Source organism: Lemur catta, chromosome 25 (genome assembly GCF_020740605.2).
Source record: "Lemur catta isolate mLemCat1 chromosome 25, mLemCat1.pri, whole genome shotgun sequence".
Lineage (NCBI taxonomy): Eukaryota > Metazoa > Chordata > Mammalia > Primates > Lemuridae > Lemur > Lemur catta.
The window spans coordinates 3,212,209-3,240,141 of NC_059152.1; the positions used below are offsets into that span (position 1 = coordinate 3,212,209).

At 37.2% G+C, this 27,933-nt stretch overlaps 1 protein-coding gene across 8 annotated transcripts in view; it reads left to right on the plus strand.

The window, feature by feature from the left end:
- Positions 1–27,933, plus strand: part of SMYD3 (SET and MYND domain containing 3) — a 358,877-nt gene that overhangs the window by 94,579 nt on the left and 236,365 nt on the right. The window contains exon 1 of one of the 8 annotated variants that reach the window (XM_045537187.1): positions 15,086–15,104. The exons of the other annotated variants lie outside the window; for them this stretch is intronic. The gene's annotated coding sequence lies outside the window, so the exon portion shown is untranslated. Of the gene's footprint in view, positions 1–15,085; positions 15,105–27,933 lie in introns of those variants that run through there. 8 annotated transcript variants of the gene reach the window in all.

The following is a 27,933-nucleotide window of genomic DNA, read 5'->3' on the forward strand; positions in this document are numbered from 1 at the left end:
ATTAAAGTAGAAAACGCTGTGACTAAAAGGTAGCATTACAAAGCCAGAAAAATTTCTCAAATTTAAACTACTACTTTCAGGCACCCATTTTCAACCCTTTCATAGAAGTACTTTTGAGTTGAAATTGAAATGTCAAATAATATAAAACTTAAAATACACGTCTGGCTTAGTGTTGCCGTCACATAGTATTAAATATTAAACATTAATTTATTTCATGCTGCTGGCAGATCTCAATGATTCAGTGTTTAATGAAAAAAATATTGTCTGCTCAATGATTTCTGTGTTCTGTAATAGAACTGGTATATTTATTTACCACAGTAACAGGCTTTTGTTCTGTTAGTGGATACCTCAATACGATTTTTAAGTCACGTATGACTATACCTGTTTCAGACATAAGCTACAACTGAAATTCACAAATTCTATAACTCGGGAAATGTCTTGGCTTCTTCTATGAAAAAATGCCTCTACTGCATATACTACGTTCTTTACGGTAATCAGGGTAGACTTCATTAGAGCCAGCTGCTCTGTACCCAGTGATAAGTTTAATATATGTAATAAAATTTTGCTGTAAGTGAATCTGAAAAGAAAGCTACCATTAAGTAAAGGGAATGAATTTTGGAGCAGAATTAAACAGAAATCTTTAACAGAGAATAAATTACTAAATTTTGGAGACAGCGCAGTTATACATATTTGTTCATACCACTTACTACCATCTGTATGACCTGGGGTACATTAATAATCTCTTTGTACTTGAGTTTCTGCAGCTGTAAAATAGATATAATAATAGTTTCTACCTGATAGTATGCGTGTAATTGTGCCTGGCACTTAGCAACACTACATAAGTGTTACCTTTATTATCATTCTGTATGGTGTGTATGATCAGTCCTGCAGTAGGTGGAGAGATGGGAACAGAAGCTGAGCCATTCGGAATCCTCTGAGCACAGGGTGTGGGGACTTGCTGGGGACGCAGGTGGGAGGTCGGTGCCCTTGAGAGGAGCCCCAATCATAAAATGACATTCTGTTTGCGGAAGGTGTTTCCTATTTGCTACTAACCTACAAATCTCCCAGGGAAAGACACTGCCATTTGAAGTCAACTCAGCTGCTTCCCTGGATCAGAAAGTTTCCTTGTGACACCCCCTCCATCACACTACCCCACAACCCCAATCCAGCGACCCTAGCCCCAACTCAAGCTGACTTTTCCTACCTATTCAAAGCTATGCTGGTTCTGTCTGTTGATTTTCTTTGTATTAAAACCATTCATATCTGAAACAAACTTCCAAACCTATACATAGGGTTGAATGAAACAAGTTCATTTTGAGTCTTACAATGTTGCTTGTGTGTTTAATTTTTAGAAGAGCTTAAGATAGTTGCTTTCAGGTTTTCATTTTAGTTTATTGCTCTCTGACTACCATTGGAAGATGGTTGCCTTTTGAAAGTTTGATTTAGGAGAGTTGTATCGATAGTCCAAAGTTTCATAGTCATCTTTAAAAAATGTATATCAGATTTTTTCCTTGCTTTGTTTGATAACAGTTCTACATGCATGAAAATAGCTTTAAGAGGTGGGCCTTGAATTGCAGTGATTGAATTTCCAATTCAGTAGACACATGGCAGTCTGCTGCCATTTTGGCAGTGTTGTAAGCCTATGGACTATTTTTGATGTTATCAGTTTTGTAGTGTTCAAGGTGTTGTATAAATGTAATGATGTCTTACTGGCTTTTTGCAAACGTATGTGTTTTGTCTGGTGAAGATTTATTTTTTGAAATATTCTCATTTTTATGTTTTCACACCTAGCTTATGTGAAAAATTGTCCACATTGTGTACTATAGTTTTGAAGTCACTTTTAAAATAGTGTTCCGAGCTTAGTTGTTTTCATTAAGTAGATATACCGGGACAACCAAATTCGTCAAGCAACAGTTGAAGATGTGAGTTTTAGACTATGAAAATGAGGTTTCTCAAAGGAGTCACAGTAATCACAGGGTGAGAATAGGTTAGATAGCATTGCCAAATTTGTAGAAGAGAGAGTGTTAGAATAGAATCAATAAAGAGGAACATATGAATATAGAAGAGACCATTTTTGAATTTTAGATTTCATAATAAGGTTTTGGAGACAGTTTTGCAGGTATGTATCACGAGAGAAGGAGGGAAAAGGATGCATTTGAATTTACTCTGCAAGCACTTATAATTATTAAAGGACTCCATAATTGTATTGTGCCAGAAGGTGACTTAATTTGAAAGTAAGCTGGCGTGGAACAGACTTGACTACCTGGGGGAACTGCTTTCAGCAGAAAAGAGACAAAGCTTAATATAAAAAGTATAAGATCACTTATGCGAGGGGGAAATAACTTTGGAAATCATAGAATACCATATCTAAGAAACAGTTGCCAAAGCGGATATTACAATGAGAGGTGAGGGCAATGGACTTAATGTGACCTTATCTTATTAACCGATAAGAAAAACAAATTTTGGAAATACATAAAAACAGATTTTTTTTTTTAAAAGAGAAACGCTGTCTTTTCAGTGCTGCTTTAGGTAAACAGTTCTGTCGTGCTGTATCATGATTCTCAAATGTGATTTTAAATGAAGATTTTTACAGAGCATATTTTTCAGAAGTATTATATTCCAGTGCATTCAGAATATTAAAAAATGAAAATATCCATAAAGGGTACTTTTTCATGAATTAAAACCTGGAATAATTATTTAATAGTTTCCTTGTTAATTTTGCTATTTCTGGTTTTTATGTAGAATATTTAAGTAATCATAGCAGTATCTTCTTAATGCACTTTACATTTTTAACACCTTGTCCATGATCTCATTTTATCCTCAGAAGAACACTATGAATCAGGTAGATGAAGTCAGAGAGGATGCACGGCTTGCCCGGAGGAAATGGTAGCTGGGGCTACGCTCAGGCTTTTGGAGACTGACTCCAAAGCAGTGATGCAGGGATGAGAGCATGAGCACAAGGAAGCCTAGGAGCAGCTTTGATTTAGGAAAAAAACTACTTAGATACCGACCAGTAATTGATACTGGAACAAATGACTTAAGCTGAGCTTTATCAGGAAAACCACGCTGTCTTTATGAACCAGTGAAAGCATACACTTAAATTGGAATTTAAGTTTCCATCCTTAGATGAATGACTTTATACTGATTTGGCCAAAATTACTTTCCAAAAAAATACTGTCTCTGTTTGGAGAAGTCTGAAGTTTTGAGATGAGACAGGAAGATTTGCAATCTTGCGAAATCTTTTCAAAATCCAAAAATTAGCATGCCAGAGCCCAGCATCTGTTTTGTGACCAGACTTTTCCTGTGTGTTACGTTGGTTAGAGGGCATTATTTGATTATGTGGTCAGGAACAGTCTGGGCAAAATTGTTTAGTCATCAGTTTTTTGTTATGTTGGCTAGAAACTCATTTTCTCATGGTGGTTTTTCAGTTCTATGAAACAGCCCGCCCCCACCTCATTAATAACTCGATGTCCTAACCTTTTACTCCAAAATACACTCTGAAAAGAGACACCCTCTCTCCCCATTAACTATTTTGTTTTAATTGAGACCCTTACTGTGAATCAACAGAATGAATCTCTTTCTTCAGCTGGGGTTGCAGGAAGTTGGTGGGGGAGATTTTGGTGGTAGTAGATGGTAAAGCTAGAAAGGTCTATTGCCATCACTCAAGAAAACATACTACTAAGGTAGTGTTTGCTCATAACAGGTATCCAATGCAGGCAGTAATTATCCAGCTTCTGTTAATACCTGGGCTCTTTTAAGAGAAAAGTCTATCAAAATTTTTCCAAGCAAACTTTGTAGCCCACTGGAAGAATTTGTTATTTTGTGAAGGCAGTAAATAACTCTTAGCTAGAGAATAAAAAGTGTTACTGTTGTTTTGGTTTACTTTAAGAAGCATTTTGCCAAACAAAAGGTCATGTATCTAATTTTAAAAAATGGAAACTTGAGTTTTTAGCATCGTGCTTAGAACACAGAGTTGGAGATGTGAGGCCTGAGAGATTTCCTCCCACGCTGCACGCGGACTTTGAAATGCCATTACCTGCTAGAGTCCGGCGCCTGGCAATTTGTTATACCGAGCAGCTAATTTTTCAGCGCAGTTCCTCTGGGGCTCAGTGCAAAGTCATACAACACAACCATTACAGAGTAGCAATTGGAATTCAGAGCAGGTGCCAAGTGGGTTTACAACTCTGTAACCTCCAGGCCTAAAAAGGACGTGGTATACAAAAGAGCATTTATTAATTAATAGTTTGATATATATCTTGGTATTTTAACATACATACCTAAGAAATATGCCAAATGTTATTTTCTTTTTGAAAATATTTTAATGATCTGAAGAGTTGTATTCAGATGCTGTCATGATATTCAACAGTATAAATGTCGGGAGTTAGGCAAATTGGGGTTTTAATTTGGCGGGAACACTGTCATTTGAATATCTTCTCTGTGCGTCAGATTCCACACTTCTACATGTGTGTCATCTTCTCTTGGCTGCAACCTACCCCATCAGGCCTGTATGGTGCCCTGTTCTGAAGCGATGATAGTAAATCCTGGGTTGAACTAAGAATTAGATTAGGAGAAAATGACCATTTATTGAGTTGGCTGAGTCCTAGAATTCTCTAAGGGCTGTAAGTAGACTGCGTGTATGGTAGTTGGGAGACAATACTCACATGACTTTAAGACTAAGATACTTGTAACAGGCAAAGAGTAAAGTCAGTTTTGAAGCACGTGACTTTAGGACAGATAGAGGAAGAGCCATGGAACGGAGATGGAGTGAAGGGATGGGTCCCTTTGTACATGCCTCAGCCCCTGCCAGCCACCTGGTTAAGCACTGGGCATCTCCTGCCAGGCTGCTGTACTGGAAGTGAGAAGTGGTTCTGTAGCTGTCAGAGCTGTGGTATAGCCCCAGGAAAGGGGACTACTGTGTTAGGAGTCCTCATTTCTGACTTACGATAAAACCACAGAGCCAGTGAGCTTAAGGATACCATAAGAACAAAGATGAAAGCTAGACAGGAAAGGAGAAGAGAAGAAGACAGTTTTATTAATTATTTTTAACCAAGGAAAGCTGTAATAGTTGAATGTAAATGTTAGCCCTGACTTGCCTAGAAGGTGGAATCCAAGTGGAATCATTGTCTGACAGCACTCAACATCCTCAGTTTATCAGAAGAGCAAGATACTGTAATCTTTCCCAGACCCCTTATGGAACAAACTGGAGTACAAGTAGGATTCAGTAACCAAATGAAAAACAAGTAAATTTTAAAAAATCATTTCATCGACACTATCACCAAGAACAAATGAATTTCATGGATAGGAAGACATGGCTAAGTTAGTAAAATAACTGACTGAGACGTTGACCTGCTGTGTTATCTATAGTTGCATTTTACTAAACTTACATTTACAGAGTTGAAAAAATTGTAACTTTTCATACAGTTTGGAATATTCTTAGTTAAGGATGAGCTTGAAAGAATCACCTTTGGAATCTTGAGGAATAAGGCCTTCATTGGTGCAGAAGGCGTATTCAGAATCACAACATTTTTAAAACATTTTCTACTTTAAATCTGAAGTTTTAATTTCTTAGATAAAAGTGGCCATTATTTTTTTTTAAGTGTTTTAACTTTTGTTTCTATTTGTAAAAGTTCTATTTTACTTCTTTCTCACCTTTAGGGGTGAGATGATCCTGAGTAAGCAGTGTCTGCTTCTTTCTTAATATAGTAGAATCTGCATATTCCAGCATGTTCCAAAATATTTTTGTTCCCAGCTTTTATTCTTATTTTTAAAGTTCATTTTGGAGATGAAGGGGAAAAAAAGGTAGTAGCTGCAGAATTCCTGCAGGAACTTTACAGAGTCCAAGTTCCTAGTCTGTTTGGCCATCGCAGAATTTATGAAAATCTAAAACATTAATGATGCCTAAAAGGCAGGCAGGCAGCCACACGGAGATGAATGCATTGCTTGGCCTGACAGCAGAATTAAAGAAAATTGAAACTTCAGCATTTTGAAGATGATTGAGGTATCATTTTTGTATGTGTTGAGAATAGTTCATGAATACTGTTTAGATGGAGTTCATATAAACCCAATTCAAGTGAAAATGGAAACATTTTTATGTACAGAAAACCCTTATAACTGGACAGTAAAAGAAGATACATTTAAATGTTCATGGTAGACAACAGAACATACTGCAGAAAAGTCCACTGAAAGCATTGTTAGGAGCGCTTCGTGTCCCTTTTTACACTGCTGGAAAATAGGAAGCCAAAGAATTTTGATTGTGTGTGTTGAAGATATGCTCTCATGGTGTATATTTTTTATTTGCCGTAACAGACCAGCATAGCATCTTTCACTGTCAAATCGAGTTAGCTGTGGGTATGTATCATGTGTGGTTTAAAAGTTGTTTTGCCATTAATAAGAAGGCATTTAAAAATAATAACTGATTATAGTATATACCATTGGAACTTTGACTTTGCTGTTTTGCATGCATGAAATCCTGCTTAAAAGGTAGCATTATCAAAAACGAATGGGGGAAGATGATCTAGAAAATCAGGGCTTTTTTCACATTCACAAGCCTCATTCTCTCCAATGAGGTGAGTCAGCATTTCAGCATTTAAAATTCTGATGTGTCAGTAGTCCAACGATAGATTTAAAATGGGGTCACTGAAGGAGGCGGCAAGTGCAATGAATTTGCATTTATGTGTCCTTGGACTCTTTCAGGTGTGGGACATGGATGATGAGCAGCTGATTCATGAACTATAGCTAACCCCTTTTATAGTGTATTTTTAGAGTCCCCCAAAAGAGGAAAGTACTTTGTGATAATGTTTGCCATGTATAAGAGATGATAATGAAATAAAATATTTTTACATGGAAACTAATAGGGACTCTTTTAATATAATATTTTTGTTTTTTTTCCTCTATAATTATCCTTCTCCTAAACCACAGGGCTAGGCGAAATCTGTCGTGGTGGGTTGTTGAACCCGTGCGTGCCTGGGCACATAAATTTGAGTCCCCAAAAGTATGCATGTACAGATAGGAAGTTTTTATTGATGATAAGCTATATTTTAGTTTACATTTCCCATTAGATTGGAAGATTGGTTCGCTTTCATCTATTTTTAAAAAGTCACCTTTGCCTCCAAATCAGGACAAAAAGTATTTATAAAACCTCTAGAATGTTGTTTCTTCTGACTTTAACTCTCAATCTGTTGTGTTCTTTGTACATGAACTAAGAATTCTTTCTATACCAACCTTTCAAAGTAGGAATCAAAACAATATTGAAATGGTTAAAACTTTTCCCATGAATTGCAATGTTGATTTCAGGACTAAAATCCAGTCAGTAGAGGTGTTGCCAAGGCTTGGGGAATTTTAGCTTTCCCCTCTCAATTTCTATCAGCCCTCCTAAACCACCCCTAATAATAGTAGCAGCAACAGTGGTGATAAATAGATGTTAAATTTAATGTAAAGTGTGAACAAAAGCATCTTGGGGGGGGCCTGTGTCCCTGACATCTTGAGGGGCTTAGTGGGGGAGATGATTGGGAAAAGCTAAATAAAGGTGTCAAATGAGAAAAGCCGTGAAAAACGGGTGTAGGTTTTTTGACAGACTGAGATGGGAATGGCGCTGGGATTAGTGATACCAAAGTTGTGTGAGGGCACTAAAAGAAAACAACTTGTTTGACAAATGTAGTCTTCTGTGCTCCTACTCATGCTTCTATCACAAGAATTAATGTAGAATTGATAAAGAGGGGAATGATACGCAGTTAATGTGGTCGTCTCTTTGGTTTGTAAGTGATTTTTCTTGGAGCTGAACCCAAAACACAGTGACACACTGACACACGCCGGCAGGGTGGAGGAATGGAGGGACACAGTCGTGAGCCTGAGACCCCTTCACCTAGAGATTGGGTCACAGTCCTTTCCAGTCTTTGTGTGTTTTCAGAACTTACATGCCTTTCTTACAGCCTCCGTTCAAGCTAACTTCACCTTTACTTCAAAAATACAGTTGTATAATTATTGTAACATTTCTTTATTAAGAACTTAATGTCTTTTCTAAAATGGTGCTAGTTTTTAAAGTTAGGGTTTTTACTTTTTTAGGGCTCTGGTTATAATGTTGTATAGAGTTTGAGTGTTCTGCCTTATAGTATAAGTAGTATAAGATTTTACACACCATGAGATTTTTCTGGAATGTGTATATCCAGTTATAGTCCCCAGTGTACATAGAGAGTAGTGCTTTCTGCGATGATGGAAATGTTTTATGTCTTGCTTTCAGTATTGTAGCCACTAGCCTCACGTGGCTATTTCATTTTGAGTTTATTACATTAAATAAAAAATTCAGTTTCTCAGCTGCACTGCCTGTATTTCCAGTGCCCGGTAGCCACTCAGTGGCTTGTGCCTCCCATATTGGAGCCACGGCTATAGACAGAGCTTGGAGCACACGAGGATTTGTGAACTCCTTGAAATGACCCAGCGTTTTCCTGCCTAGAGGTTAGGAGTTTGCTTTGGAAGAGAAACTCAAATAGAGGTTCTAGGATGGTGTTGGAACCCTAGAAAGAGGAAGTGACATTATCATGAGTCTGATACTGCCTGTGAGTTAGAGATGACCACCCTAGATGTCTGCCTGCCTACCTACCCACCTACCTAGATATCCCCACAGTGAATAACACTTGAGTGACATATATAGGAAGGACATCATTATCTAGCTTGAAGGTGATGTGATGTTACATCCTAGTAGAAACTGAGAATAATTCTTCCACTTTGGTAAATTGGAGGGAATTAAATATGGGTGATCAGGACAGAAACTAATGTAGGATTTATGACACTTTCCGGTTACAATGGGTAAAGCAGTGGTTCACTCTTGTTTTTTCTTGTGATTGTACGTGCACTTTCTGCCTCAAACTTACACTTAGGGGCAGGTTTATTAATGAGATCTTTGACTTTTATTATTTTTTTCTAAGTTAGTGGTTCAAAAGAGCTTCTAGGAACCTAATGCAAAGTAAAACAATAGTCTCCATTATAATATCTGGCTTAATGTCACCTTTCAGTTTGAAGTACACACTGTGCATCTTTGTACCCATCCCCACTTCCTCATTTGGAACTGACACAATCTCATAGGCAATAACCTGATTTGTATTCCTTTGTTTGGGTTTTTATCACTCTTTATGTTACTTTTGCATTGGTGTAAATAGGCACATTGAACATAATTCTGGCTCCAAATTGTGTAGTTAAAAAAGTTTATTATATACATTTTAACTGATTTGTATAATTCTGTATTTGTAAATTAACATTCACAGTGCAGCATGGTTCATTATGTCAGCTGTTTAGCATTTTTTTTTATCTTGCAGGTTAAATGCAATATTCTGTCACATGAAGTAGTTTAAGGTACTAAAATTTAAAATACAGAGTGGTGTGGATAGGTAGGCGGTAACGATCACAGTGTGAATTAAAGGGTGCTTTCCCTGTGTGGAGTGTATGTTCTTTGAAGGAGCAGCCATTGCTTTCTGCCTCATTGTAATTCACACTGCATCCAGTGCTACTGGAAAACTAATGAAAATGCTGGGACTACAAGGCTCTGTTTTACTGTTGAGAATTCTCAGTGGTTACAGTATTATGTAGTGCCTAATTCTCTAGGTGTCGCCTTCTTTTTAAATAGTGATTTTTATTTTCAGTCCAGCGATCCATTTCATTCATTAACCCCCTAACCACTGAGGAAGCTGCATGTCACAAAAGAGCTTGTAAAGGAAGAGGCATGCATTGGATTATAATATAGATGTTCTAACCGTTCCTGAATCTCAATATATGTATTCTCATTAAAAACATTGGCATTAAAAACCATGGCTTTTAAGTCAAACTCTGAGAGGATTAGAGTGCTGGATGAGACAGTAGTAAATGCTGTGTTTCTATGATCTCAAGCGATACAACTGTTGCCATAGCAAAATTAGGTTAAATTTCATAAAATCTGTTCAATGTTCCCAAGGAAAAACTAAACTAATGCATAAGGATTTTAATGTCACTCATTCCCTTTTCATTTGGTTTCCTCTCCTTAACACAAAATAAACACTGGGTGTACCCTTCTTTTTGAAAATTTGATTAGCTGTGGGAAGTTGACTGGCATTGGATCCTACATGTAATTTGTACAGATTTGTACCCCAAACAGTAATTGTCATTCATGCCATGCTTTTTTGTGTCAAGTGCTGTATCTGATGAACATCCAGAGCCCCAGATGACTTAAGGCAGTTTTGAAATGTAAGGGATATTATCTCTAGGATATTATGAAATGTCTTATGATCTTATTTTGATTTTTTTTCCTTTGCCATTTAAAGAAATCAGTACTTTATTCTGTATATCAATGTGTGTGTGTGTATATTACAATGATTACCAAAATCCAGTTTTTATTGTGTAGTTTACAGTTATGTATAAACTTGTCTGAGCACTATAAGAATATATAGCTGCATTTTGTATATTATGCTCTTCCATGTACTAAGGATATATATTTATTTTATCAAGTGTCTCCATTGCTGATGCTGATATTAACTGCCCACTGACTGCAGAAGGGGCTTTCTGGAAAGTATGTTTATTACATTCTGCATGTGCCCACAGCCATGTCAAAAAAAGCGGGAAACAGAGAAAACATACCTCTTTGAAAGTGGCATGTGAGCTGGTGTGATAAGAGCAGGAATGGTTGATAGTTTAAGAGCATGAAAGAGGACTTTCAGAAATGAATGGAGACGAGAACTGAACACATCAACTATCATCCTTAGCAACAACTCGGGGAACTCACTGGGCAAGAGAATACCAAGTCCATGAGAATACTGATTCCATAATTTGAAAAATACTCTTGAGTAAAATAATTGAGAGATTTAAATTGAAGTAGCTGAATATATACCCCATATGAAAAATAGTTCTATCAAGGTTAGGAAGCTGAGTAACAGAGACAGATACTACCATGAGAGAAATGGATGTATACCTACCTAATATGCATTGGAACTGGACTGTCAAATATGGTGGCCACTGGCTACATGTGGCTGCTTAAATTAATAAAATAAAATTCAGTTAAAAATTAAGTCTTTCATTTGCACTAATCACGTTTTAACTGTTTAGCAGCCGCATGTGGCTAGTGGCCACTGTATTAAGTGATGCTAATATAGAACATTCTGTTGTCACAGAAAGTTGTATGGGACAGTGTTGCTCTGGAAGAATTTCTTCCAAATCAAGAAGCACAAGGATTATGATACTATGCTCTGATAAAAAATAAGCCACGTAATCCATGGATGATGGTGTGCACGCCTGTAGTCCCAGCTACTTGGAAGGCTGAGGCAGGAGGATCACTTGAGCCCAGGAGTTCAAGTCCAGCCTGGGCAACATAGACTCCATCTCTTAAAAAGAAATAAGCCAAACTGTGTAATAGTGAAGATACATTTGCAGCTAACTTTGCCTGGGGCCATAATGGTAACCTAAGAATTATAGACAGTGAAGCTGTCCCCAGCTCTGCAATAAATTCCTCTTTGGTTCCTTGGACGACTTACTGGGTCTCTCCAAATTTGTGGCTTAACTTTAGGAATGCACAAAACAACTGCAGTATACCAGCCTAACTTCTAGTTCTCTTTTATTTCTTTCTTTTCCTTAGGTTATGATTTCTTTGAAAACAATGGTTAGCTTATTACATTGAATGTATTTATGCAAACTACTGTAACTCTTTCTGGTGAGCAAGTGTGGATTAGAGAGAAATGATCTTTCTCTTTCTGCCTTGGTTTCCCTACATGTTAATTTTAAAAAAAGATTGATGCCATAGATCATAGCAGTTAGCATGAGAATTAATGAATCGATCATTAGGAACAACTGTAAAAATGTAGAATATAATTAATATGTACAGAATAGCATGTAGCTCTGAACATGACCATGCCATGTCTTTAAGAAAAGCCATGGCTTCTAAAAGCTTGGTGAATTATCAAATTAAAAAATCTTCAGGCATTCTTCAGGTTAGTGTTTAAATACTAAGATATTAAAAATTGCCATAGGTTTGGACAGAGTGAAGTTTGTGCTTCTTTTTTTGGGATCCACTTGCTTGAAATCCGGAAAAATCAATAAGGCTCAGGTATTTAGAGCAGACCTGTATGTGTAAGTCTGTTTTAGGTATGCATAGACATTAAAATACTTCTAACAACATGTCATTTTCTGTAAAGCTCAAAATATTTGAATGGTGTATGTTACGATTTGAATGTTGGCCCCCTCCAAAACTCATGTTGAAATTTAATTGCCATTGTATCAGTATTAAGAGGTGGGGCCTTTAAGCAGTGGTTAGGCCATGAGGGCCCCACCCTCATAGGTGGGATTGGTGCTGTTATAAAAGGGCGAGTTTGGCCCCCTCTGCTCTCCCTTGCCTCCTGCCGTGGGATGATGCAGCAAGAAGGCTTCACTGGATGCCAGCACCTTAATATTGGACTTCCCAGTGGCCATAACTGTGAGCCAATAAATTTTGATTCATCATAAATTACCCAGTCTTAGGTATCCTGTTAAAGCAGCAAAAACAGACTGATAGTATGTTGTTTGACTTTGTATGATCTCTATAAGATGGATAAAAGGCAATTATAATCATTATTCTTCTATAAAAAGAGTTGCAAAAATTTTAATTTCATTAGGATTCATTAATGATCAGTATTTTTGTTTAGTGGCAGTTGGGCTGAAACAATGAAACACCTATTATTACAAACTTACTCAGTAGGTTATTGCTAATTGATTTAAATGGACACTAATCTGTTTTCATTAGTAAAATAAGTGGATTTCAAAGAATTATTGCAGAATAAGATGAGGAACAAAAACCAAATGTAGGGTTTCTCAGGAAGAAGATAGTGCAGAATTTTTGTAGATGAGCGGAGAAAATTTATTAGACAATGTTCTAACATTATTCTTCTAATGAATTTAATTTTAAATTAATGAACTCCTAATTGAAGACATAGAACAATAGTCATTAATGTGAAATGAGTATCGGTGCTTCATTTATGGACATGATTACAGTCCATTAAATTGATGTTCATGGTCTAAATGAAGTTAATTGCAGGTTCAAAATTTATCTGAAAATTTTTGAAATTTTGGCTCAAAAATTTCACTTCATTTATTCATTTTTGGTTTTGTTATGGATCTACCCAAGGATGATGGGAACTTCTTGAAGTAATGGAAGTATGCAAAAATACATAGTAAAAAAGAGGTTTTACTTCTTTTAGAAGAAACATTGACTCTAGATGATGGAGTTTTTTCTTTAGGTGATTGTGCTGCCGGTAAACCTTGTATTTCTCTGTATGAGAAACTCAAAAAGGAAGAGCAGTGGAATAAAGGTTTTGAACCTCTTAACTGAGGGAACCTAAACTGTCACTTCAGCTACTATAAAATGTGATCTAGATATAAAGAAGTTATGCCCATTTGGGACTTTATGCTGACATCCACCTTGAACTGTAAGCCCTTGGACAGAGACGAGATCAGGGCGAGTATTACCAACTGGTGCTAAAAATGGCAAGAGAGGATTGTGGGAATCAGAACTAGATACTTGATTTTCTAATGCTTCAGAATGGTGGACCTCAGGGCTCAGGTGTGTACTGCATGGTCTAATATTCTATGAATTTTGCATTGCCTTAAAAATGATACAATCTCTGAAATAAGGAAGTTAGGTAAATATAAATATTAACAACATGGCATGTGATGCCAAACCTAGTTTATGAAAGTATTTATCATAGACTTTTACAGGTCAATGGGACCTTAGAAAATCATTTGAAAAATTATGTGTAAAGTAACATTTTAATTTTACGCATAAAGGTAAGGGGGCTGGAGAGGTTACGTGATCTTCCCAAGTTCAAACTGTTAATGAAGTGGTCAACGGGATCCAGTTCTCCAGGCTGGAATCTTAGGACAGAGTTTGTTGCACCACCCTAAGTTGCCTCATTTAATCCTTCTGAGGGCTTTGCTTTGTGAGCTTAAAAGAAAGCACAAAAGGGGTAGAACACCTAACCAACATTTCCCAAAAGAGAAACTCCAGTAAAAAAAAAAAAAAAAAAAGTGAAAAGTGTATCTAACCATGCATTGTAATGTGTCCCAATGAAATTATGACTCTACTTCTCCTCGGGGTCTGCCATTCTACCATGAGGTGTACGGGAAGTTGGACTTGGTTAATATTCTCCATGATCTAAGACTATATGAATTGTTGAGATACACAGTCTAATAGGTCAGACATCACAAGCATTTATTAAATGTTAATTATCAATGTTAAAATGAGAAATAACCTCCTCTAATAATGCTAAACAAATTCAAGAGTTGATTTTGAAACCAAGGAAGATGGAACTGTGTGATTTATAAGATCTTCTTGAGCTTTAGAGTTCAATAATGATTACTAGATACATTTTAATATATTTAATATAAGATATATTTAATTATGTCATCTTTTGCATGTCTTACATGTCTCCATTTTATTCAGAGGTTAATATGGTATTTTTCTAATGGAGTTACTGTTATTTATTCCAAATGTGGGTTTACAAAATCAAGATAATGAAGCTGTAAAAAGACTAGAAATCACTGTTTCGTAGTTCCACTCTAATCTATAGTTGACAGAAATTGGACACATCAAAGATTTGTAATCTGTAGGTATAAATGCTAACACAAATGCTGACAGGTGCTACCGTTCATGACTCAGGTGAAAAACTTTTAGTAGGTTAATGAGACATATAATCAGCATCAAAAAATGGATTCTGAGCAAAACTGTACCACTAACTGAATGTTTTATTTTCTATAATTTGTAATTATCCTTGCGACAGTCATTGATGAAAATATACCCTTGGTCCCATGTAGATTAAATCAGTAGTACATGACCTCTTCATTAACTCTTTATGCAAATTTTAAAAGATCTTTTTAAACTCATGCAAAGTGTGTTTAGTGGGAAAGAAGGTCTTCTGACAAGTTAATGGAAAAGGCTGTGAAATGCATTTATAATACATTTAGGAATTCAATATCAGTATGAGACAACTAACAGGGGCGTTCACAGGTCATTTAGTCCCTCCTCTTTCTTTGTCAGGATACTGCCCGAAACACTTACGGAGATAGAAATGCTACACTTTCAGTTCAGTTTAATAGAACAGAAGTATGGACGTTTATTTTAGGTAAGAGGAAACTTCCTGGGTGAAAATGACCTGTCTCTCCCCCTCTCCCTGTGTTCCGTGCAGTAACTGCTGTTTCTGTGTCTAGCCAAACCTCTCAAATGACTTGTGCATGGTTACTGTCTCTTTCTTCTCCACTCTTCTTCCTCACCTTCCATTCTCTGATCAGCCCATTCTAATGGGACATTCATCCCCTGTACTACATTCAAAATCATCCTAATAAGCTTACCAAAGATGCTTAATCTTAGCAAACCTAGGGTCATTGCTCCGTCCTCCTGACTTTTCATCATGCTTCTGCACGACCGACCACTTGGTTTTCTTTAACCGATTGCCACATATGGGCTCCCAGTGCCCCACATGTTTCTTGTTTTTTGCCCTAACTGGATAGCCATTTCTTTGCACCATCTTTTGATGGCTTTTGATTCTTTAACTTTCAAATTTTGGAATTCCCAAAGCTTCAGTGCTAGGCTTTGTTCTCTTTTCTTTCTAATTAAACTCTCTCCCTAAAAGGATACTCACTTAATTCTTGGACCTCAAGTGTCCTCTCTTATGCTAATATACTTAAAATTTTGTATCAACAGCCCTGATCTTTCTACTGAGCTCTGGATTTGTGTATCCAGCTCTCTGCTGGACACCTTCCCTTGGATATCTAAAAAGCATCTCAAAGTTAACATACCCAGAGCAGAACTCTTGATTCCTCATCCCCCTCTGCCACCTCTCTGTCCCTGTCTCTATCTTTTCTACTTCAGTAATTAGCATTACCCCAGTCAGTTGCTCAGGACAAAAGTCTAGTCACTCTCGATTAATTCTTTCTGTCACCCACCTGCCCACTGCTATCCAATCCATCAGCAAGTCCTGTTAGCATTTTCTCTAAAATATGTCTAAAATCTTTGAACCCTTCCTTCTTTGCCACCACTATAGTCAAAAGTAACATATCTTTCCTGAACAATTAGAGTAGTCTCCTTACTGGTCTTTGTCTTCCTCTTTCCTTTCATGCTCCTCTATAATCTTTCCAGATAGCACCCAGTGATCTTTTTTTAAAAATGTAAATTAGATCATGCTTGTCATGCCTATCTTTCCCTCCAAACCTTCCACTGACTCCCACTACACCTAGAATAAACTATGAATTCCTTATGCCATTGAATCCTTAGCACCGAAGCATTTCAGAGCTAATGTATCTGCCCTTGGCTTACCTCCCTGCCATCATCTTATACCCCTGTCACCACACTTCATCCATACTGGATGTCTTTCTGTCCCTCTAACATAGCAAGTTCATTTTTCGAAACAGCACTCTTGTAATTGCTAGTTGCAAATGTTACCCCCTTAGAAAGGCCCTCCTTGGCCACTCAATCTAAAGGAGCATTTAGTATGATCTAAAATGTTAACATTACCTAAAATGTTGTTGTTCGTCTATTTGTTTAACTGTTTGTCTCTCAGCTCCATGAGGACAGTCCTTGTTCACTCCATTATTAGCAGTGTACAAAACCCCCATGTGTTGAATGAAAGATGCTTGAATATGAATGCTTTGTACATAAAAAGGATTTACATCCTCTTACAGATAAGTCTTCAAAACCAAAAGAATTTCTTAGTTCTTTTCAGTTTATAACTGAAACTGATTTTGAAAACAAGTCCAACTGAATGCTATGATGTGATTAGGTTCATCTAAATGAAATCATAGAATTTAGCAATTCTAGCATATAATAATTACTGTTTTCCATATTGTAAAGGGCCCTTCAGAATGCACAATTCCAGCCAACTGTGCTCGTCAGGTAAGAGGAAACTGAATGGAGAGGGGGAACATAGAAGGGGTAGTAGTTCTACTAAAGGGACACTGATTAGCTCAAATCTTTGAGTGCCTTCAATACCTACAGCACAGTGGTAGGTCTGTAAGAGGAGCAAGGGGTACTGGGTGTGCTTTCTAGTGACAAGGACTCCATTTTCAGTATATGTCCACAAAATGACACAATGAGCACATGCTTTGTGAAGGTGCTGTATGCCACCCTGAAGCAGGAGATAGCGGGACAAGAAACTAAAATCATGGAGTTTGGAAGGTGCCTGTGATTATTACAGGAGACTCGGGCTGTATAGTTGATATAAAAACGCCACCACCCCTCTCCCTATCAACACTCCTGTCTTCCTCGCTCACTGAGACCGTTGGCTTCCCTGTGACTTTTCTCCTTATCCCTCACTGCAGGAGGGTCTTTACAGAGGAGACATCTGCTCCCCTCTTCTGCCACGAGCCAAAGGAGTTGGGCAGAGGATGAAAGCGCTTTGCTTTTCTTTGCAGGAAGCTCCACGGAGGAATCTACAAATCACTGGTAACAGAAACCCAGGGGATCCGTGAAGGAATGTCAAGGGCTGTCTGTCTGTGACACGGAGAATACTACTTAACCGTGTAGGAAAGACATGCATGTACTAGATGTCAAATTGCAGTATTACAGCCTATGTGATTTAGAATCAAATGCATCGTGTCGTCATTCTAGGACAACTCTATCCTTTCTAAAGTACTTAATGATCCACCCATTAGATTCTATCTGTTTTCTTCAGATGTCTTTGAGAGGCCACGGAAATGTGATTGTAGACTGTTCAGAGTTCTTTGTAATCTCCAGTTGATGTTAATGTTCTAGTTCTAAACATTTCTGTTCCCCTAAACAGGAGTCACCTTTGACTCCTTTTGTGAAAGGCATTAACAGTGAAGTTTGGACTTTCTCTTGACAATGGGGACTTCATAAATTAGGGAAGCATATATTCGTTAAGCATGTATTCAATGGTAGGTACTGTTGGTGGGAACCTTTATTTATTTTATGTATTTTTTAGAGGAACCTTGTGAATTAAATATTGGGCTTGTTGACGAATGAGATGGGGACTGAGAAATTAAGTTACTTGCTCATGATTTACAAAGCTAATGAGGCACAGACGGGCTCAAATCCCAGTTCTGATTGCTGAGTTCAGTCCATTTTCCATAATGTGGGTGTCACTTTATGCTGTATTCCTTATCTGTAATAAAGTTGTTAATTATACTTATCAATAGTCTCTTTCATAGGACTGTAAGAATCATATGAATACGGTACTTATACAAATTCCAAGCTCTATTATGATTATCAGTAGCATTAATTTAACAACATCACCAAAGTGTTCTTTTAATTAACTGTCATTTTATACCAAGATTTCTGAATACACAGTGTCATTCTGTGAAGACTTCTATCTATAACAGTAGATATTTTAATTATTTGTTAGACTCCTTGTGGTTATGTTTGGGTTTCTTGGAGAATGAGTTTTTACACCCTTCCAATTGTTGGCAAATATTCATGCTGGAGAAAAACTACCCATCTGTTCAGCTGCTAGCCAAAACATTACAGATAGTCAAAATAACAGATTTAGCTCTAACATGAATTATGATGAGATAGTGTAACAGAATATAAATCATATCCTAGAGATGCACAAAAAGGTAGTATCGGTTTGGGAAAATTGAAGATTTTCATCGTATAAATTTAAGGCTGGGTTTAGAAGAACATAATTGCCAAAAAAATGCATTTAGATGTCATGAAAGTTGAAATTGAATAAGCAGAGATAATGGGAGAAAAACAGTCACTAATTATAGTTAGCTTAGGCCCAACCCATGTTACAGATAGGTTTGACAATTCCTAGGCATACGAGTAAAGCTATTGGTGCCCTGTAGGATGGAGATCTACGTGAGAAGCTTGGTCATTTACATACCATGGTAATCCTGTGTTTTCTCCAAGCACTGTGGATGTTTTGCCACGATCTTCCTGAATGTTACTGGTTTCTTCTTTTTCTAAAGCATGTTTGTTGCATGCAGAACTAGTATACTTGTATTGTTGCTTTTTTGTTCTGTTAGTTTTTTTTTTTTTATCATTGAACACATACAAAAATGGTTTTAACCTAAGTAATAAGGTACAAATAACAGTAAACAAAAACTCACATAGCAATCAAGCAGTCTAAGAAATACATTGTTACCACTACCTGTAAATCTCCACGACTCCTACCTCCCTGTCTGTCCCATGAAGTAACCACCATCTTGAATCTTGTGTTCTCATTCACTGGCTTTTCTTTATAGTTTTTCACATACGTGTTGCAGTCAGTATTTGGTTTAGTTTTATACATTTTAAATTTTATTTAAATGAAGTCAGATTGTGCTTACGCTTTTTCTGTTTTCTTTTGTTGTCCCAGTATTCTGAGATTGGCCTATGATGATGCACATAGCTGCAACTCGTTCAGTTTCATTGCTGTATAGTTTTCTATTATGTGGTTGCACCATAGTTTGTTTTCTGTTGCTGTTGTACACTTCATTGCCATGAACATTCATGTACTTATCTCCTATTAAACATGTACAGGAGTTTTTCTAGGGTATGTAATTTGTAATGAAGTTGTTGGGCCGTGAATATGCTTATCTCAGCTTCACTAGATAATGTCAAATTGTTTTCCAGAGTGACTGTATACATTTATACAGAACCATCCATGTATCAGAGTTCCCATTGTTTCAAATCTTCAACATTTGACATTGTAGGATATAACGATTGTTGCCAATTTTAATTAGCATTTTAATAACAACTATAATTCACGTTTCTAGAAGGTTTTTGTTTAGACACTTAAAAAAATAACCTTTGCTCATATTTTCAATCTTTTATTTCTTTAAACATATGAAACATACTTACTTTAAATTCTGACAATACCAAATGGTAAGCTCTTTGAGTTGATCCAGCTAGGTGGTATTTCTGCTGAGTCTTGCACAATGGTCTTTGTTTCCTTGTTTTGTTTGTGATTTTTTTTTTTTTTTTTTTTTTTTTTTTTGGTTTAACTGTAAACCCATGCTGTTTAGAAATTCTTTAAGGCCTGGATTGAAGGTGTATTCATCCAGAGTGAATTTGCTTTTTGTTCTGGTGGCTAACTAGGGCAATAATAACCCTGAATCTCCCTAACATTTTGTGCTTGGTTCTTTAACCACAAAGATAATGAGAATTTAGGCTGTAAGCTTGGTTAGATGCCAATTTATGGTTATGAGTCTGGAAAAACATTATCCCCCTCTCTCCGGTGCTACAGTCTAGATTGGCAATTTCTTTGCTATCCCTTCTGTGGAATAGATTTATTCTAATATACAGTTATTCCAAGTCATGAATTATTCTAATTCACAAAATATACTCCTTTAAAAAACCCCGGTCAATTGAGGAGTTTGGTTTTAGACTTTTTCCAATGTGGGCAAAGCACAGGCAGAGTTTCCAGTGCCTTGTGCCCATGTGCCTGTCAAGATGGAAGTTCAAGGTCCTGGGGTTAGCTGAATGTCTCCAGTGGGAAAGCTGCCTTGAGAGTTTACCTCTCTGGATTCCTGCTTTTAGGTAGATGTCATCATATAAGGATATTTGTCTTTCTTATCACCTAAATAGTGAATTTTATTTTCTTCAATTTTTTCTTTTTTCATAGAACTCTTAAATGCCTTTATTTTTCTTCATCCTTTTATTACAAAAATTTTCAATCATGCAGAAAAGGTGAAGGGATACAAAAGGAAATATAGCATCTAGATTCTTTAATTGTTAGCATTTTGCCGTATTTGCTGTGTGTGTGTTTCCTGAACCATTTGAAAGTCGGTTGCAGATACCATGTTGCTTCACCCTGGATGCTTTGTGTGTGTCTTCTAAAAATAAAGAGATTCTCCGGTATAACAGTACTGTATCACACTTCAGACAATTGATAAGAATTGTGTAATATTTTATGTAATACCTAATCCATAATCAGATTTCTCTAGTTGTCCCTAAATCTTTTATATGTGTTGTCTGCACCCCCTGCCCCACCCCAAATGAGGATACAATCAAGGCAGTGATGCATTTAAAACTATTTTTGTCAGCATGGCTATTTGGGTCATATTGTCAGATACGGAGATAGAACTTTGTTGTTTGGCATTTTCTGAAGTCTGCTTTTGACTTCGTTTATCATAGTAGCCCAAAATGCTATGTCTTTTGCTCGTCATTCATTTGCCTTGTGAGTTGCTGATCATTAGGGTATGCAGTTAAATATTTTTATGTTCTTTTTAAGGAGTTGTACCTCTGAAGTGGAAGATAGATGGTTAGTGCACTGTGGTTCATCCAATTAGTTACAAATTGAAAATTTTTGTCATGTAAGTGGACTGACTTCACCGAAGATTATACCTCAGGGCTTCCCTTTCTAAAAAGACGTTGGTTTACAGAACAGAGCAAGTTTATCTTTGGACTTTTCGCTCCAACCCAGTTACCTGAAGATAGGATAGAGAATGATGATGACTAAGAATGATCCAAGTTACTTTATGGGAGAAGATAATAAAGATTTGTTCTCAAATGAAACCTACCCTAATGTTGCTTCTCATTACTAGTAATTTTCTTTAGGGCTTCTTAAGACTTGATGAATTTAATGTTGCCTGACACATTTTTAAGATGGCATAGAATTAAAAAAAAAACAGTGTTGAATAATAGTAAGCAACTGAGTAAGAAACATGGAGATGCTGCTGCTTTTTGATGATCTCAAAGTTATTTATGCGTTTACCCGCATGAAGCCCCCATGTTTGTATTTTTCTTTGTCACTGGCGTCAGAGCAGCTCAGTAGGATTTTAAATATTTATATTTTATATCTTCCTGCACCTGCCCCATGACAATATACATAGACCACACAAACAAAGATGTATTTAGTGAAGAGACTGTGAAACTGTTTTATTACTGTCCTGATCTCCATCAGAAATGAAGCTGCTTTTTCAGATGCTGTGTAGGCATGCTATCTAGCCGTCAGTAATTGTGCAGATTATAATCATGAGCTTCTCTTCAACATGTGTATGGCTATTGTGGTAATAACTGGTGAATCATTGCATTTTAATTTGAATGAATAAAAAACAGAAAGCTCAGCAGAAGCATTTTTTTAAGAGGTAAAAATCTAAACAAAAAAGGTATATGCATGCATTTTAACTTACTAGAAAGTGGAAAATGACTTTGATAATTGAATGCATATATATGCTTTTATAGTACTGCTAACGGAAACATGGGCAAGTAATTTTATGGGTTCAGCTAGTTTAGCTGCAAAATGGCTTTTCTCCATTCTTCTTTGTTGTAATTATCATTCTTCAATATTCAAAAGGTTCTGTTTCCTGATATATATATACATATACATATGTGTATATATATAATATATAATATAAAAATTATATATATTATATATATATAATATAAAAATATATATATTTTTAGACCTGTTTCTAAATATCCAAGGAGCTGTCTTTGGAAAGTTATAAAAATATTTTCAGTGATCATTATGGAAAACGTTGAGTAGAACAGAACCATCTGTCTTCATGGAAAGGGTCATGGGTCCAAAACAGTTTGTTTTAGCCCCACTTCTCGGAGGCATATTTATTATGTTTTTATTTTGTAAGTTTCTACACACAGCATTGATACCGCATTTATTTACTTTGGCGTGCTAATTTTTTATGGTCCTTGGTTTTTATCTTAACTCCTTAATGCATTCATCTTATAGTAAATGAGTTGGAATTATGAACTTAAATATGTTCTCAAACTTTATCTCTTTTTCCTTTATTTTACCTCACATAGAGTTAATTGACAGTTCTGCCCGTTTTTCTTTGGAGATACCTTGCCATGTTCGGTTTACTGTTCGAGCACAAAGTGGATACCTCATAGCTAGATTGCTGTAACGTGTGACACTTACCTCCTCTTTAGACCATCTTGCATCGTTTTACCAAAGAAATCTTTTAAAAATATAATACTTCCCTACTGATTTGTGGCCTAGGATGTGAATTCTAATCTCTGACTGGTTTCCAAGATCTCTCCTTTGTCTTTTTCAACTTTATTATTCACAACTCACCATTAAGAAGAGACCATGTTTCAGTGTTGCAGTTGGACCAATCCCATCACTTCCCAAAAAAGAAAAGAAAGTCTGGAACATTCTAGAACAGTACCTAAAATATTATACCACGACCATCTTTTGCCTCCTGGTGTTAGGAGGGAGCTTTTGGTGCTATAAGAGTCACCAAACAGGGCAGGTTGTGGGGGCCAGTGCTGCAGAGCTCTCGAGAGCCAGGAGTTCACAGAGACTATAAGCAAGGAAACTCGGGGTGCTCCAGAAAGATTCTTTCTGAAGAAGAGGGAAGAACCGTATTCAGTAAGATAAAGCAACAGGACAGAAGACCAAGTTGTTTATTCATAGGCAGGTTTAAAATTGGGGTTTACCCAAAGCCAGTGGCCGTTACAGATGTTAAGATAGTCCCAGAGATCCTGGGAAGATCACCCATGCTGGCGTGAGGGGTAGAGTCGGGGAGGGGGGAGCATCGGGGTGGGACTGACCTTGACCTTTGAACAGGGCCACTTTCCTTGCCTGGAAGTGCAGGAGATGGGGCAGGTCGGGAACTACCCCGTAAGCTGAGTCATTCATTGCCCTTGGTCTAGCTGACTTGGGAGAATGTTCTGTTTATTTCTTGTCTTCTTGTTTTGCCCATGTTGTTCTGTGAAATGGGTGCTTTTCTCCTATTCGTTTTCCCAATTATGCTATAATGGTGGGCATATGGGCTTAGGAGGAAAACTGACGCAGGCTTGAGTTTTGTCTTCCAGTTGATTTGTTCCAAACTCCAGTTTACTCCTTTGATAGTGGAGGTAGTAACATGCACTCTGTTGGTGTAAGGACTGAAAGTCTGGTCCTCAGTTTGCGGGCTTAGGAAAGTGCTTTTCTCAGCATCTATAGTCATAGGTAGCTGAGAAAAAGAGTATATGACGTCCTGTGTATCTGTGTGTATATAATATTAAATTTAGAGGAAGATTGAAAGAATACTAATTTCAGTTGACAGGATTCCCTTAATTTTGTTTATTTCTGTGCATACTTGTCCCTTCAGTCTGTCTCATGGCAGTTATCAGTAGAAGATACCATGATCACGTGTCTCAGATAGTACTAGAAATTCCTTTTGTGGACAGACCGTACATTGTGACACAAAGAAATGCTATGCTCTGGAGGCTCCGTATCTTCTAGAAGGATATTGAAGGAGAGCAATTTACAAAATCTGTTTCTGATATCCCGAGACTGTCCTGTCTGTGTTTGTGTGCCCTGCATTTGGTCAAGTCTCTTTCTTGGGAAGTGTCACATAAAGTCCCCAAGTTTCATGTTCGTTTTTGTATGAAGAATCCATTCATTGGTGGGACATACTGGTAAGAATTCTTCTCCCCTGCCCCCCATTTATTCGACTCCCTCTTGTTCCTTTCCTACTTTTTTCCTAAAGTAGGTGTCAGTATTGTCTGTATGTTTCCATCACAGGCCCCAGGTAACTTAGCATAGGCATTGCCCATCTGAAAGAATTATATATTACGGCATCAGTGGAGAGATATTTAAAAATGTTGATGGTGGTTAATATGAATATATAACGAAGACGTGAGCTTTAACAGAGATGTGAGATGTGTGTTAAGCCAGTTTCTGAAAATCATTTGCTTTCTGTGTTTTACGGCAGTTCCTTGTGGATCTGCATTTAGAATGATAATTCATGCTAATGGCTTTCGTCTCCCACGAGGTAGCAGAAATCAATTCTAAAATGGCAGAATGAAAGGGTATAGCAAATAAAGTCAATGAGCTGTCAAAGAATTTTTCTTCATCAAACAAGTCCCAGAGCAGCCTGTGTTACGCTGACCTTCCCTCGCTCTCGTTTCCTGGATTCTTAGGCCAAGGGTTCATGATTTCTTTTTCCGTAATAAAAAAAAAAAAATGAACAAACATGTTTGGTCAATGAAACAGAAGGTATTTGAAACTCATACCTTGGAGCAGTGTCTCAATCTTGAGGAAAATGGAGAAGAGGAACTACAGCATTGATTGCTGTTGCTAAGCAACGGCTTTCGCAGCAGATGTGCGGGGACAGTGGTGGCGTCTGCCAGCACCAGGCAGGGTGGGGAGCCGTGCAGCACGGCGCTGTTTCTCAGAAATCAGAACCAGAGCCCTGCATTTCCTCTTTCCTCTCTGTTTTCTGATCAGTATTTGAGAAGTTAAGGTCATATGGTCACATACGTAGACTGTGAACAGTTGAGAGCGCGTTGGCGATTTTTAGAGAACTGTGAATGGATTTATTGAGCTAATTCTATAAAAGAATAGACATTTCTATTTTTTTCAGAAGCACTGTTAATTTTCCCATTCATGCATTTATTCATTCACGCGTATGCCCCCACACTCACTCAGTGAATAGTCAAGGCACCGTGTTGCTCTTAAGAATTTGGCATCTCTGGTGTTGCTGACGTGTGCACTGCGGGCGTGATGGTGGGAACCGCTGCTGCAGTGCGACAAGGCATGATGAAGAGCACCTGGGGCCTTCCTCACGGGATTTTGACTCTCAAGATTTAGGGCACATGAGAGTCTCCTGGGAAGCTTGTTAAAAGATTTCTCAGGTTTAGTCCCGGTGATTGTATTACCAGAGATCTGGAAGGGAACTCAGGAATATGCATTTTAAACAAGGTTTCTGGGTGAGTCTGATACTGGTGATGGAGGAACCACTCTTGAGAAATACTGAAGTAAATGAATTAATGAAGATTTTATCAGTGTTACCAGGCAAGGTGTCCTTCGTCAGTTTTAATTCATTAATGGGGAAAGTACTTGCTGTGGCTTTTTTTTGTTGTTCAATTGGTCCCCCTCCCAGGTTGATTCTTTAGTCTCTCCATCTTGGGTTTGCTTTTGATTCCATAGAGTTAGACTAGTTGGGGTTCCTTCTAGGAACTGGGCTGTGGATATCCCTCGGGGGGATGTTGAAGGGTGGCCCACGGTCACAGCTTGGGGCTCACCCAAGAGCAAGAAATGGAAGTACACAAAAGTACACAAGGCTTGATTTGCACAAGTACTGTTTAGTACAGACCCCAAAGACTAAAATTTCAAACTGCCTTTCATTGAAAACAAAAAACAAAAGAACAAGTAAATATCTGCACCAGCCAGTCACTTATTTTTGACTCTATAGCGGGTAACATTTCAGGGATCTGTCAATTGTGAGTCTGACCAATCCTTTTGTAAAAACTTACATGCTTATACTTATTTATTTATAATTATATATAAATTGACAAGTAATTTTTTGCTTATATAGTATTTTAATAGATAACTCCTTTTTTTGCCTCTAGTTATATATGCCCCAATTTCTGGTTTTGGTTGTAATGCAGCCCATGTTTAAGATCTTGGCTTTATGCCACATAGTAGTACAGATTAATACATGCTTCTTATTAGTTTGTGTAGTTCGTTAACCATCTATCAAACTAAATGACTTACAGATGACTTGTACATTTAAAACCGTTCAAAAGTTATTAAGGTCTGTAATTTATTATCACAACCATTTCTGACCTTGTTCCTGGTCCCTCACCAGAACGATGTTCATTGAATGTATATAACACAATATGAAGAAAATTAAGTTGCACTAAAGGCATTACCAGTATGAGTGGGGAAGTTTAAAATGTCGGCAGGAATCAGTAGGAGGACTTAATTTATATACTTTATAATGGAGACATTTTTCATTACATTTGTATCTTCCAAATTGCTTCCATTTTTAAATTAGTTGCCTTTATTTCAGACCATACTCAACAGTGAAATAATATATTTTCTGAATCTAAACCGTTGTATATGGTTTGACCTTTAGTTGAATTCAGTAGTAAAGATCAAAATGAATTATGCTTGAGTGGAAAGGGATTTTAATGTTGCTCCATACTTCGTTTTCCCTCATCCCACATGCTGTTTAATATTATTAATTCAGCTTGAATGATGATGAGCCAAAAAATGACTTCAGTTGGTTTTGGCTAATGTATTCCTGGATGTTGTGGAAGTGCTTGTAACACCTGAATGGTTCCGCATAAATAGCAATGCATTTTTATATCGTGCATGAGAGAAAATGCAATATGATTGCCTATGAGCAGCGGAGGACAGGTTTCTAGATGTATGTTCTTCCCTTGGTACAGATATGTAACTTCCACTAGCCCTCACAGGGGCTGTGGATTTGCATCCAGGAATTCAGTATTTAGAATATGGCAAGCAATGAATATTTGAGGGGTCATTACTGAACCTTTCAAATAAGTTAAAAGGCATAAATGATTCTGAGTACTGGGGAAGCGTAGTAATCTCTTAGAAATGAACTATTCAGAATATTTAACTCTGTTAGCATTGAGAAGGGAACTATCCACATACTTAGATTCATTTCAGCTTCATAGTGTCTATATACGTGTTACAGTCATATCAGCTCCCTGGTAATGCACTTCACCACGTAAAGTCAGTGGAATACCTTCAGTCTCATTCGCAATGACTGGGCCTTTCAAATTTCCCCTGTTTAATTTGCTGGCATTCTGATGGCTTTTGTAGCAGCTCTGTTGCAGAAACAGAATGTACATGCAGAGAAATAGCTGTGCTTTCAGTTAGCCTGTGAGGCAATGATAACTATCATTGTAGAATTATTAATATTTTATTTCATACAGATACAGATTTCAAATCCCATTTTCCCAACTCTGTCTCCTAATATGACTTTGCTAGAATGAGGCCTATTCTTCCTGTTACTCTTCACTTTGAAAAATTTGAGAATGCAGATTGACTTCGGCTCTGGCAGTTTGCCCATCTTGGTTAACTAGACTAGTTAATAGAAAACAATAACCTCCCAAATGTACGGTTCCCCAGGCCCCTTAATGTCTAGTCCCTGTCTCTTATTAATATGATTCCTGTGAAAACTTGAGATGGAATAATAGAGATGGTTAGTGCCTGTCTACCCAAAAAGCAAATCTTAAAATAAGAAAGTTTTCTTAAGCAAATCTTCCCCTACCAGACATGTGTGATTTGTTTTTCTTCCTTCCATTTCAAAATG